Below are 13879 nucleotides of genomic sequence, written 5' to 3' on the forward strand. Positions count from 1 at the left end.
GTAATGGTAACTATTATTTCTTCCCCTTTCTAATGGCGCCCTTTGTTAATACAAGTTTCCTACCAAAAAAAAAACAACCTGTAACTAAGTTTTCGACGGGAAAATTGTTTACCAAAGCTGGCGAATTATGAAATTAAGTAGATTATATTTCCGCGATTCTAATCTAATATGGGACACATAAGAAAGACCGGTTTTCAAACCGACTGAAAAATCTGCCGTTTTGAGAATCTGAACCAACGGAAAAGTAACGGTTACCTTTTTTCAAGTAACGGCTAGTGACTTTTCCTCTCGAGTAATCGAGCAATAATATTGACTAGTTTTCAACCAAGAGTAATTGCATATGTAATCAATTACTTTTTTTTTTTCAAATAACGTGTCAGTGACTGGCATGCCACCCCTCGTCTGATGAAGCAGAGTTAAAGACGCCGCACTGCCCCTGTTAAAAATCTCATTTGTGTGAGAAATTTCTGAATCCAATAAACACGTATGAATCATACAAGATATATAAGAACATATAAGATACATATAAGAATTATATGAGATATATGAGAACATATATGAACCATATAAGAAACTTGTCAGAAGTTTCTTATGAGTTTCTTTTGTGGTTTTTATATGTTCTCATATGTGTCACATAATTCTTATATAGCTCTTATATGGTTCTTATATGTTCTTATACATCTTGTATGATTCATATGAGTTTATTAAACACAAAGAAGTTCTCATACAAATGGCTTTTTTCACTAGGGACACACCCCTTACCTAGTCTTGCGTAGCACTAGGGAGAGTGGTGGCCGAGTGGGCTAGTGCACATCAGCTCGGAGCACGTGGAGCGAAAGTTCGCGCTGCAAAACCCAGGGATCCTGGGTTCAATCCCTACCCCTGTCCGTTTCGATCTGGATGAGCATCATACCGCGTGCGGTCGTATATCACTGCTGCGGGATGCACGTTAAAGACCCCAGGCTAGCGGCTGTACTGCACAGGCTAAATTTCTCATCTACAGCTGGGAGACTCGTCGCCCGCTGAGGCAGACCAAGTTCTAGGCTGTACAAACATACACACAACCCAATTTATTTGCGTAGCACTAAAAAAAAAAAAAATTTCGCGAAAGAGATAAATACTACTTGTTACAGCCATAACTGCTCTGGGCTCTCTCGCCTGCAGAAAGAGAATCGAACCTGACTGTGTCCGCTGCGTGCGCAGTGGAGGCATTACCACTAAGCTGCGGCGCAGCGTTTTTTTTTTTTTCTTTTATTGGTGAGCTATGCCAGAACGTCAGCAACCCGTCTTATATATAGGGTTTTTCTAGCGGGCGATGCCTAGTACTGCGAGCGCTCTTTGAAAAAAAAATAGAAACGAACAGCCGATAACGAAATGCAGCCGTAGTATACTGTCAGTGCCAAGAACTCGTGTCGGGAGGCACGCTTTCACGCGCTCCGGAACCAAAGGGAAATGCAAGCGTTCGGAACGAAATGGTCAGACGCAAATTTTGTTTCAGTCTCGTTCACGCACCCCACCGTAACGTTGACCCCACAGTGCGTGAACGCGACCCCGGGATGTCCAACGACTTCGCCGAGGCGATGTCTCAGCGATAGATGTGACTGTATACTGTGGATTAACGCGGGACTGCTTTTCTTTTTTTCTTTCTTTTTTTTCATAGGTGCAGCAAAGACCCGTGGGTCCCTGCTGCTTCTTTAACAAATTGAATAGACGGAACTCACCAGCTAGTTTGATTACGCCACCGCTTCAATGCTTCAATGCATCGAGGGAACTTAAGGTACGTTTAAACTACGTCGACGGGCGCGGCGTAGCGCACCGCACACTGATACTGATTGGTCATAGATATCGAGTTTCATGGTCGCCGGCCAATGAAAGGCGCGCGTTTTTATACGCTACGCTGCGTTCACTGCGCTCAACGTCGGAGTATGAACAGCCCTTAAGTCTTTCTGCACGTGCGACAACTTCTCTGAAGCTCCGCGCGTAGAAGGCACGAGCCCTCGCATGCATGGCCGCCTGCCTCCTGTGAACAGAAGTTATGGCGGCGTCACGCATGCGCCGAACGCTTAGTGAGATGGGTCTGTTGACGAGGTAAATCTTACGAGTTGGTGCGGCGCGTACGTATGACTATGGATGCTTTGCGAAGCGTACGAAGGATGTGGTGTGTGCGTCTTGTAATCTCCTCAATTTTCTTCTTTTTCTTTTTAATTTCCACTTTCCCATTAGACGTAAAATAATTAAGTTCATAGTGAGCGCTTTTCGTGTTCACTTTGTCCCCGTGTGTCCTTCATTTTTCTAGCGTCGTTTTCCTTTATTTTTAAGAACATCGTAACGATGTTTTTTTCGCGTAATATTCGGGTTTTTTTTTTTTTATGGGATTGTCAGACGCATTAGCTTAATTTCAATACAACAACGGTATGCGGATGTTCTTTTTTTTTCAGTCACGTAAAGCACAGTTGAACGTTCCTGTGCTCAGCGCCAGCTTTCCTGCAGCCATAAAGGTGCGATCTCGCTGCTAGTAGATCACACAGAAGAAAGTATGCAGACGCTGCCTTCCTCTCTTCCTTGTATGACGGTCCTGAGACACTAGATAATTTCAGTGAACCGTTTCTGATCATCCGATGAGGTACGATGGGCTCTCCGATACGAACTGCACATATGGGAGTCTTCTGCTTTAGTGCGCGCGCAGTTTGTACCGGAGGGCCCCCCGCGTACCTTTTGGGATGTTAAAAAGCGGTTCCCTAGAATTCCCTAGTAGAGAGTTTTAGGGAACCGTTTTCCCACATCCGATATGGCACGCTGGGCCCTCCGGTGCACACTGCGCATGCGCTATCGCAAAAGACTCCCATGTGCGCAGTTCGAACCGGAGGGGCCCATATTACCGTATCGGATGCGCAAACACGGTACCCTGAAACTTTCTATTGGTTATAGACCTTTTCCATAGGGGCGCCGCCATCTTGGAATGTCGTCACTTCCAGTATGGGCGACGACAAAATAATAAAACGTTTCAACCTGTAACTAGCAAAAAAATAGAGGGGAGCCAAAACGAGAATGTGTCACGGTTAGGCTTATATCCTAAATGTCTTCTATTGGTGTGGCGACGGCAAAACAATGTTTTCGCCCATACTGGAAGTGACGTCAATTCAAGATGGCGGCGCACTTGCAGAAAAGGTCTATATAAAAAAAAACTGTCAGCAGAAATGTTCGACGCATACATATTTATGAAGGGACCATGCTTCGAACTTGCTTTGAGACGTGTCTTTAATTGTACGATGTATACGAGCAACGTGCCTCCGGCTTATTAAAAGTAATCGTGTTACGTGTTTTCGTTTAGACAGGGGGCACTGGTAGTGTTGCGGGATGGGCACCCCCATACAAATCTGATTCCCCTTTCCGTGTAACCGGGGTTTCCGAGAATTTCCCTTCCTTTCAACTCTTTGGATTCCAGACAGTGGATCCACTCCTGGGATGACCCCCCACTCCCCCCTTCCATTCCTCAGATTCGTAAACGTGAATCTATGGCCATTAACAGCCAAATTTGTGTCACAGAAAAAAGAAAAGCAGCATAAAGTTGTCGACGTTAGCAAAAGCGGAGATGATCGCAAAAAGGTATGCAAAAGCTTCCTCAAAGAACTCATTTTACTAAGCCGAAGGGTGGTCGCAGAAAGCGATTCGTGGTGCACTTCGTGTCACCAAAGACGCCTTTCGCGCGGTCGAGCGTAAAAAGCCTTGCGAATCGGAACAGACGCCCCGAAAGTGTAAACCTACCATTTTCCATCGCACACTGACCCGATACCATCAACAGATACGTGGCTAGCGTGTTGTTTGTTTGATAAGGACTTACAACCGTCTAGTTCATGCGTGGCGCAAGAAGAAGGTATCTTGCTTTCTGCTTCGAACTCTCGCACAAAAGCACCGCTAGAGCGCTAGAAGCGACGTGCTGCAAGAATAGAAAACCGCTGAAAAAGTGCAATCGCGGTATACGGCGCCAGCACAAGGTACTGGAGCACCATATTAAGGAACCTGTTAAAACGCAAACTTTTGTGTTTGCTGTACGATTCTTGCAATTTCTCGACATATTTAGTCCAATTCTTTATTTATTTTCCACGCAAACACTAGAAGATGAGCTGGTTAAAAGATGGGAATCGAACCGGCCACCATTCGTTTCGGGTTCGGGTTCAGTGGCTTTGCATTTTGTTCCGGATAGGTTTTGATTCAGTGATGCTTGTGAAGTAACGGTTCGGTTACCGGTTCCACCAAGCGCGAACCAGTTCAGTCCGGTTTTTAAAACAAAAGTCCACAGCTCCCAGTCGTTAAGAAGGAAAGGCGAGTTCCGCACAGCGTCATCTGCATTAAAAATATGGTCGTAAGAAGCCGTGCTGCGAAATAAAGACTGCAAAACAAATATTTGCTTAATATTGATTTGTGATCTTGACTTTTCAACGCAAACACTCCTCCATGAAAAATAAAAAAAAATGGTTATACAAGCTCTTAGAAACAGTACCAAAGTAAGGTACTTACGTGAAGTCAATCAGCCAGCACAAATTAGTCGTGGAGTTGTTTAGACATCAGGAGTTTAGTCTGCAAGTCTATGGCGACCCCATTGTTATCCACTGTAAATAAAAAAAATTTAGCCAGTGCAGTATGACTGCTAGCCTCTTTAACAGGCACCACGCAGTACTGATACACAACCGCAGGCCGGTAGGATGCTCGTTCGGATCAAAACGGCAAGTTACCCAGACCGCACGCCCTAACGACTAGCTCGAACGACTGGGGAGCTGAAGAGGAGAAAGACAGCGAAGACGTGTCGGAAGACAATTATAACAAAAGCGGACATATAAAAAGACAACGGGCGACATGCCGTTTTTAAAAAAACACGCACATAAAAAAAAAAAAAATTTAAGCCGCGTTTAGGGCTCTGGGCGACTGGCACCGCATTGTCGCACTCGTCGCGGTTTCATCTCTTGGCGCCTCCAGATTTCGAAACCACGGAACAAATGCGCCGACCGCCGTCAGCTTTTTGGTTTTATTTTTTATATTTCTGTTCGCTTTCTTTTTGTTTGAGGAATATTGCTTAGCACCAAGAAAAGAAAAGAAACACAAAAAGAAGAGCTCTTTAGCCTTTCGGTCTAGGCAGTTATACTCCGTCTCACCTTACGATGTTCCGCGATGGACGCTATAACGTCCATCGCGATGGACGCTACCCGCGTCGCTTCGCCCAACCGGGAGTGGTCGTGACAGCCTCAGAGCTATGAATTGGCCCAGGTGGCTCAAAGCGTCCTTAGCGATATGTTGTAATGTGAAACAAAGAACGGAAGTGTACGCCTCCACGTCGACTCGCCGACGCCAATTCATACTGCATAGAGATGTGAAATGTACTTACCAGTTTCGTTATTATGGAACTTCCTCCACGCCGTCGCTGCCGTCTGTCTAGTCAAAAGCGAGCCGCTGACGCCACCGTCGTGAATGTTTCTTTTTTACTTTGCGCTGCCACCCGCAAGAAGGAGCGACTCACTTACACCGAACCGTTTCCAATGAACCGGTAGCAGCCAACGAAATTACGGTTTCGTTTTGGTTCGTGTTCAATATCAAATGTTTGAATGGGGTTACAGTTTTGTTCCGGTTCAGATAAAAATAACAATTTCGCTCCGGTTTTTTTTTCGGGATACGTTCGACATTATGTTTAAAATGTACATGCTAGTCGCGTATGATTATTACAGCCCTTTGTCGCGTCTTGCGGTGCCAGGTTAACGACACCTTGTCCGTCTACAACTAATCAGCTTTTTTTTATTGCTTCACGGAGGGCTCGCCATTTTCATCCTAGAAGGAGCATAAGCCAGTGAGATACACAAGCCGTTAGTCATGCATCACCAGTGCAATGATGCTGTTTCAAGAGCCACTTAATACGCGCTAGCGAATTGCGCCATCAGCCTGTAGGCACTATATGCAAATCGGCATAGCTTTCATAGAAACGGAGGCCCCATTCCATTTTCACTCCATTCCGGGAAAAAGCCATCTAAGTCCATTCCCATTCCATTCCCCCCAGCGCTGACGTCACTCTATTCCGGAGTCGCGAAAGTGCGGAATGATTCCGGAATCATTCCCACTCCGGAGTGGCAAGTCCACATCACTGGCGGGCAGACAATCGGCCGTAATGAGCGTCCGGCGTCTCAGCTGTATACGAAAAATTTCGCAAGCGTATAGAACCACTGCTAGCTTGGGGAGTCTTTAACGAGCATCATACGATAGTGATACACAGTCTCAGATCGAAACGGGCAAGGGTGCGTGGGTTTGAGCCAAGGATCTCTGGGTCCTGGAGCGTGAGGTTTCTCTCCACGTGCTCCGAGCTGCGCTGTGTTGACACACTCGGCCACCGATTGCCCGGCTTGCAGCTTCGATTTTGCTTTCAACGGCCGGGGAGGAGGGGGGGGGGGGGGGGGGGGTCATTTTCGTGTCTATGGGTGTAAGACAACGAACCGCACCTCGACGTGTCGGAATTACTCATGACCTTCCACTCTCCGTTCACGTCGCAGCTCACCTGAACAATAGGGCAGACGTAACCCTGACGTCAGCGAGAAAAAAAGATAAGGGCGCCCAGGCCGTGGTAGACAAAGTTATATATGCATATTTCTCGTCCTTTAAACCGGCTCCCTTCAGACACTCACGTAATGGCAACGAGGAAAAGATCACGCGTTTTAGATTGCACTATTTGTGGGGTGCATAAAAGTTTGGTTCTTCGAATCAAGATGTCCCAACATGGGAGAGAAACTGAAGGAGAGGTGGAGATGGACGCGTGGGGCCAGCGACGCTAGAGTGCCCAGCTCTGATTGGAAGGAGAGTGGGTAGACGCGATGAGGCTGCCTTCATCTCTATAGCCACCGCCTCCCTCCAATAAAGTCACTGGATCCTATGCGCGGGGAGCAAGTCGTCTGCTCTTTGCGCAGGAGTTGCTCCTGCGCAGGCGCTCCTGCGCAGGCGTCTGCTCCTGCGCAGGCGCAGAACGGCACCGAGCTCTGATTGGCTTTGATAGAAGGAATAGTAGGTAGACCTCAGTGCTAGATGCTTTGAGGTCTATCCACTATTTTTTTTTTAATCAGCCAATAAGAGCTCGGCTTCCTGACATCATCGCAACCCCTGTGCAAGAAGCAGACGAACTTGAGGTCCGCCTATAGCCTCCAAGCGGAGCGAACAAGAGCGTCGTCTGCTCCACGCGAAGGGTCTGGCGTTCGGCGTTCGAACGCCAGACCCAGCGTACTGAGCAGACGACGCTCTGGTTCGCTCTGCTTGGAGGCTAGGATCCACTGGCTTCAACTGGGGGATCTCTCGGCCGCCCAGCGCATGTCGCTCGTGTGGGCAGCGCGTGCAATTGCAAGCTTGCCAGGAATATTCCCTCGCACAGTCGTGGCGTCTTTTTTTTACTTTTTTTTTTTTTTTAAATAGCGAGAGTGCGCGTGCATAGCTTTGATAGTCGCTGAATATGCGCGAGAGCGGAGATTACCGAAAACTCCTTTTATGATGTAACTCTCAGGGAAGATGCGGCTTCGACGGTACTTTGAAAAGTGATTTTCTGCAGCCTCCATGCACCGAATTTTAAAAAAAAAAAATTTCAATATTCGTGATCTTGAAGGCTAAATGAAGACGATTGAAATGTTTTTACTCAAATACAGAACCGCCTCAGCTTCCCTTTAAGGCATTGACAATTGCACAATTACAAAATATATTTCTTTCTTTAGGAAAGTTGCTGTAGCAGACACCACCAGGTGCATCGGGTTTGGCTATAGGAAGTATTCACTGGCGGCCATAGCTGTGAGCACGACTGCTGAGCGCGCGCTGATGGCGAGCTTCCACAGTTCTTTTGTAACGTGCATTCCGCACCCTCAAGATTGCCGGCCTTAGCAGCCTATTAATGTGGGCTCGTTCAGAGCATGCGCTCCAGACATCACCCACAAATATGGCGCCCAGTGAATACTCTTTATACTCCGTTCACTCTTAAAGGGATGGTGAACCGTAATTTGGATTTCAAAAAAACAATGCTGGAGATGTAGGCGGGACGCTGCAATGCCTACAACACTACTCGTAAGGCGATATCTCAAATGGATGGCCGTATTTTTGGAAAAAGAAGTCGAGATTGAACCAGGCCGACGAGGCGCGTGACGTCAAGATGCCGAGTTTCCTCCTCTCTTCGCTTCGCTCCCTCAAGGCCGCGAGGCGGTGAAGACGCGAGGCCGTTCCCTCTCCTTCTCGGAGAAACATGACGTCAACATTCCTGCCATATGCGCTTTTTTTTTTTTTTTTTAAATACGGTCATCCGTTCGAGATATCGCAGTATGAGTGATGTTTTGGTGTTTGTAGCACCCCGCTGCACGCTTTTGCCGCGTGTTTTGGGGAATCCAGATTTCGGTTCAGCATCCCTTTAAGCTAAGACAGAAGCTCCGCCTTCAGCGCGAGCTTTCTGCCCTTGCTAACACAAGTGTGAACGCGCAGGCACGCGCAACCAAAGCACTGCGGAAGCCAGCGAGCTCGCCCTGGTGGCATGCTCCGTTTTGGAGCATGCCACGTGGCATGCTTCGACTATATTCGGACTGCACGTGCTGGCGTCTGAGCAGTAGTAGACTTTGTGCTAAATTACCCAAGCTCATGGAGCTTGCGAGAGCGTAGTTACACGCGCTGCGCGTACTCCCTTCTGCAGCAATAACTGTTCTAAAGTAAAAATCCGAAACAAATAGCGCGTTGCATGCGAGTTCATCAACGTCTTAATTTGGTTGTTTTACTTCCGATATTGAGTACGGATAAGGCAAACTTGTGTATCGCGATTCCCTACGCTCGCAGGATTCTCCTTGATGCTTGGGTAATTTAGCAAATATATCTGTTGTTTTAGAAAAAAGGTCTAAAACATATGGCGCTTGTCACGTGCGATCGTCGACCTCTCATTTTAAAAATTTGCTTCGAATATTTTAGACAGAGAAGACGAGCGGGCTCGGCGCGTGTACCTAGCTTCCCAGCATGATCTCCTTGGTGCTTGGGTAATTTGACGCAGGGATCACCTTTAAACCTTTTGCCAAATGAACCATTTCGCAAAAGGTTTAAAGGTGATCCCTGCAGAACGTTCCCAATAGCAACGAGCTGAGTGTGCGGATTAACACCTGACTACGTAACAAGCCGAGAGAACGCAATATTTCTTACATATAATACTTGTATTTTGAAAGCATCAGTCTTATACTGCTCAAAACAAATATTTGTTTTTTTTATGATGCAGAATTGCATCATATTTATGTTTTCCCAGAATTGATAAGGACACCTAAGTAAAAAATCGTTTCGGCTTTCAGGAGGCTCTACTAGACGTTCTTAACGGACCACGTGATCTAAGTGTAGCAACACTTAGCTAAACATTTCCAAAACCCAAGACGGAGGATACAAAGAGGGGACAAACGCAAGACCTCTATTGAGACATTTTGTGTTTGTCCCCTCTTTGTCTTGGGTTTTAGAAATGTTTAACTTGAACCAGCTCGCTTGCCTTATTACGTTATCTTCAACACTTAGCGCCCATCGTTGCACGTTCCTTGAAGCTGATATTTAACCACTCATACCAGTCGAGATTAACGACGTACTTAAACTATATATACACATAACTTGAGCTAATTAGCTTACTGAGAACGGATTACCACAGCTGAAGCACTGCCTTTTTTGTCCTACTACGCACGCTTGCTTTGAAGTAAGCTGTGGTGACTGGGTTCACTTTATTTATAAAGCACTGAATGCCCTTTATAACAGAACCCCCTGAGTCCCAGAAATGTTTCTATCCGTCCGTGCTATGACAGAGCACTTCAAGACTATTAAAAATCAAAAGCGCAACACCAAGGAAAAGAAGAGGGGACAGGACAAAGCGCTCTGTCCTGTCTCGCTTTTTTTTTTTTTTTTTCTTGGAGTTTGCACTTTTGATTTTTAACAATGTATAGCCAACTAGCCCAACAGTTCATTTGACTACAGCACAACCGTTTTTTTTTTTTCTTACCATGGTATCATACGGACGGAAATTACACTTACTCTGAATTGAACCAATTACTCAACCCCAGGGTGGAAAAGTCAATTTTTTTTAAAGATTTTAAAAATCAGATAGAGTTAATTTAAATGTGATTTATTGGAGTTAAATTCGAATATTCTGATTTATATCAATGCAGCTATAAAATAGCGATCTTTTACTACTTTGCGTATTTGTGAGCGTGGCTTATTGATTGATCAAATTCAAATTCAAATTCTTTATTTATTTCTCTCCGTTTAAAGAAGGGAGACCCAAAAAAAAAAAGAAGCAACTCTGTTGTTGCTTGACTGGCCTCTGCCTCCTTGTAGCAGCAGCAAAGAGGACGGCATGTACATATACACAATATCTTAGCAATAATACTTACGACACAAAAAATAAACAACAGGTGGTATAGGAAGGAGAATGGTAATCTATTTAACCAGATTTTGAACATTAACAAATTCCACAAACACAAATATTGAAAGAACACTTTTGCCGGGATTCACAATTAACGCTTCTATATTCAGTTCAGTCGAACGAGTTTAAAAACACGTGGCACTGTGCATTTCACCATCTGTTTACCTTAGTTCGTTCTCGAGTACGGCGCTATCCATGTGTTTATACGCAGCGAGTCTCGTAGGCAATTTGTCCAAACACTGACAACAATGCGGAAGAAATAATTACCGGAAATGTAAAGTACACTTTAATTAATATATTTCTATTAATGTCACCCCCGCCATACTGGAACAAAATGAGTTTTAAATTTTGAGTTAGTTAATATTTTTTCTCGGGTACTGACTTGATTTAAATAGGGTAGTACTATTCTAGTTCTTGTTCCTTTGTTTATGCGTTCTGATTTCGCTGCAATAGGAGGTTGTGTAACTAACGAACAAAATCAAATGTAGAAATCAAGCTCGATCCTCAGATTCGCTCGGATGAGCACCTCCTTTCGCTCGTAAGCAGCCTTATATAAATATTTGTTGCCCGATGAATTTTTTATCTAAATCCAGAACAAATACACATAGAAAGAATCAAATGATAGACAAACGGTAAAAAGAATATATTTTTGCAATTCTTTTGGCGGGAAAGATTTGATTTATAGTATCATGATAGTAAAATCGGTCTGTATTAAATCAAGATTTAAATCCTATTTGAAATTCTTATATTAATCATAATTTAATTCACATTGATTTTTATTTTCTACCCTGCTCATCAACCAACGGAAATTGAGCCCAGAAGCTCTCGGTCCGCGGACGGAATTCAAACTCTCACCAGCTGGGCGTTTCTTTCTTTTTTTTTTTCACATTAGCTGGATCATTTTTTACTTGCACCGGCTACGGTGTGATTTTACTAAAGTTACAAAATAACGATACTCTCCGTAGTGCTTGGTGATGTTTTAGAGAAGGATGATTGTAGTCAATAATAAAAAAAAACATGTCATTTCTTACTTTCCGAAAAAAAACTCTTTTAATGCCCTTTGAACAATTTTGAACAATCACTCTTATTATCTATGTAATGCATAATAGGACTGGCAAGATAGACGTCGTCCCCAAATTTTTCGTTTGCATTACGAAACGATTGCATGTCTGACGTAATTCACAACGTCATATTACGTCCCAATCTACCACCAGAAAGAAAAGAGGACAGTAGTTAGAACACAACAGCGTCATGGTCAAAAACGACAGTTGCTTGCAAGCAACTTCCGTTTTTGTCGAAACTGAAAAAAAAAAAAAAAAATTGAGCTGGTTTTGCTCGACCTTTGTTGTTCGTAAAGCAGCGACAGGGCAGAAACAAACTTTGTGGGGTTACCACGGACCAGCTCACGACAAGAATCAAGACGAAGTCAGTCACTGCTCCGTCGTACAGCTTCGCCATCAGCTGCTGCAAAAACAAAGAAACGCAAGTCACGGTCTCATGAAAGGTGCACACGAGGACCACTTCAATAACGCACCAGCATTACGGCCAAGGTTCAGCCCAAAAAGGGGACGACGTATTCCGTCGACACGCACCGTTGTGTATGCAAACGAGCATCCGTGAGGACCGACAGGCATGACCATCCGCGTCAGGCACATTCGTAAATAATGAACTATATAACGGAGAAACAGAAAGTGATTCAAATTGTGACACGTAGTTTGTACACAGGTATGAGCTGCGGTATCCCGCGATTACCCCCCCCCCCCCCCCCCTTTACCGCTGCACCCTCTGCTTTGAACTCGTAGAAAACTAAAAATTGCACAAAAGAAATGTAACTTCCGGCCCTTGTGTCGCACGGGTTGTGCGGTATACATTGTAAGAACTCTGGTGCGTCAATGTGGCACGGAGCGTGAGGTTTCAACATGCGCAATACCACCTCACGTACTGTTGTTTTTTTTTTGTTTTTTTTTAGGTCTAAAGATATTTTGAGTTTCGTCATTGCTGAGATTCGCTCTCCCACTGCTTTGCGAGACAGTACACACTCCAGATTTCTTTGAGTGTATAGCGCAAACAAATTACGGCTGTAATTATGATGATGACGACAAACCTTAGCAATTCTAGTTTTAGCGGTTGCTGCGTGTGAGAGCGGGAGGTTCAAGTTGGCCGGTGTTAACACGTCAAGACGTTGAGACAAATGGCCCCGTCGGGGACTGGGTCCGAGATAACTAACTAAACAAACCCTCAGACACATATCCGTTTAAAGACTGTTTCATCTCGGTTAGCCAGCCGAAACGAGAAAAACTCACAACCCGAAGGGGTTAACGACTTAGCAGTAAACGCAAGGTGGGAAAACAAATTACCTTACGGTGATTTGTTTTCCAACCTTCCGTTTATTGCTGAGTCGTAAACCCCTTCGGGTTGTGAAGTGTGAACGCCCTTGAAGTAATTAAATTTAAGTAAACAAGTCCAAACGGAAAACATGCTTCTTTGCGGCCGTCACCCATGACCTCAAGCACACATTTAACTGCAACAAAAAATATTAAGGAATAAGTTTTCCAGACAGACCCAGACGTAATCACCTTAATTAGCTCCTTTTCAAAGTCGTCTGAGCTGCTCGGGGCTTGGCTGCTCAGCCTTGGCGACAGCAGCAAAAACCACACCGAGATCGCCGCTCTCTTTTTCCGCCTTCCTCGCGTCAAGTGGACGGCCTTCCTCCGGCTGTTTTCAACACCGCCTCCTAAATCCTAAAGCGCGCTTGACACTTACCGAAAGGCAGGAAGCACAAGCGTGCAGTTCGTCGGGGGCCGTCGTCGAGGCTATCGGTCTTCTACTCGCTACCGGGATTAAGAGTGTGAACCTCGAAGCTGTCACAGACAACGTGCGGGTGAAATCACCAACTCAGAACGTACAAGTAAACAACTCAAAACCAGTTGCTTCGATGACTCCGAGGCAAAGATCCCAATCAACAAAGTTTGGCAGGTTTTAAACTGCCGAACTTAACTGTACCCGAGTATGTCTGCAACCTGATGAAAGCGCGTATAAGAAACAACAATTTTACTACCTAGACTTTTTTTGCGATTCTTTCGCGTTTATCCGGCTTCTAATGGGCGCTCGTTGCCCTCCATCCAGCTTTCGCTGCGTGAACATTCTCGAGGCTAACGAGCCGTCACGGCGTTATTAAGGCAACAGCCTTATATGTCTCATCGTTCAGTCGTTCTTCAAACACGAGAGGTACCAAAACCCACGGTTCGCCACTGGACCACGAGATGGCGTCACCTGTGCCAGAATCGGCGGAGGCGCGCGCGTGGTGCAAACCGTGCAGGCGAGGAGGACACTCGCTCGGGCAGCGGTAAAGAGCGGGCGTGCGACATGCCGTGAGATTAGGCAGTTTTCGTGGACCGGGTGCATGGAGTCACTTCCAGCAGCGGACTAGCCGTGTTGCTGAGCAGG

The sequence above is a fragment of the Ixodes scapularis genome, unplaced genomic scaffold (genome assembly GCF_016920785.2).
Source record: "Ixodes scapularis isolate PalLabHiFi unplaced genomic scaffold, ASM1692078v2 PGA_scaffold7__128_contigs__length_106722199, whole genome shotgun sequence".
Taxonomy (NCBI): Eukaryota; Metazoa; Arthropoda; class Arachnida; order Ixodida; family Ixodidae; genus Ixodes; species Ixodes scapularis.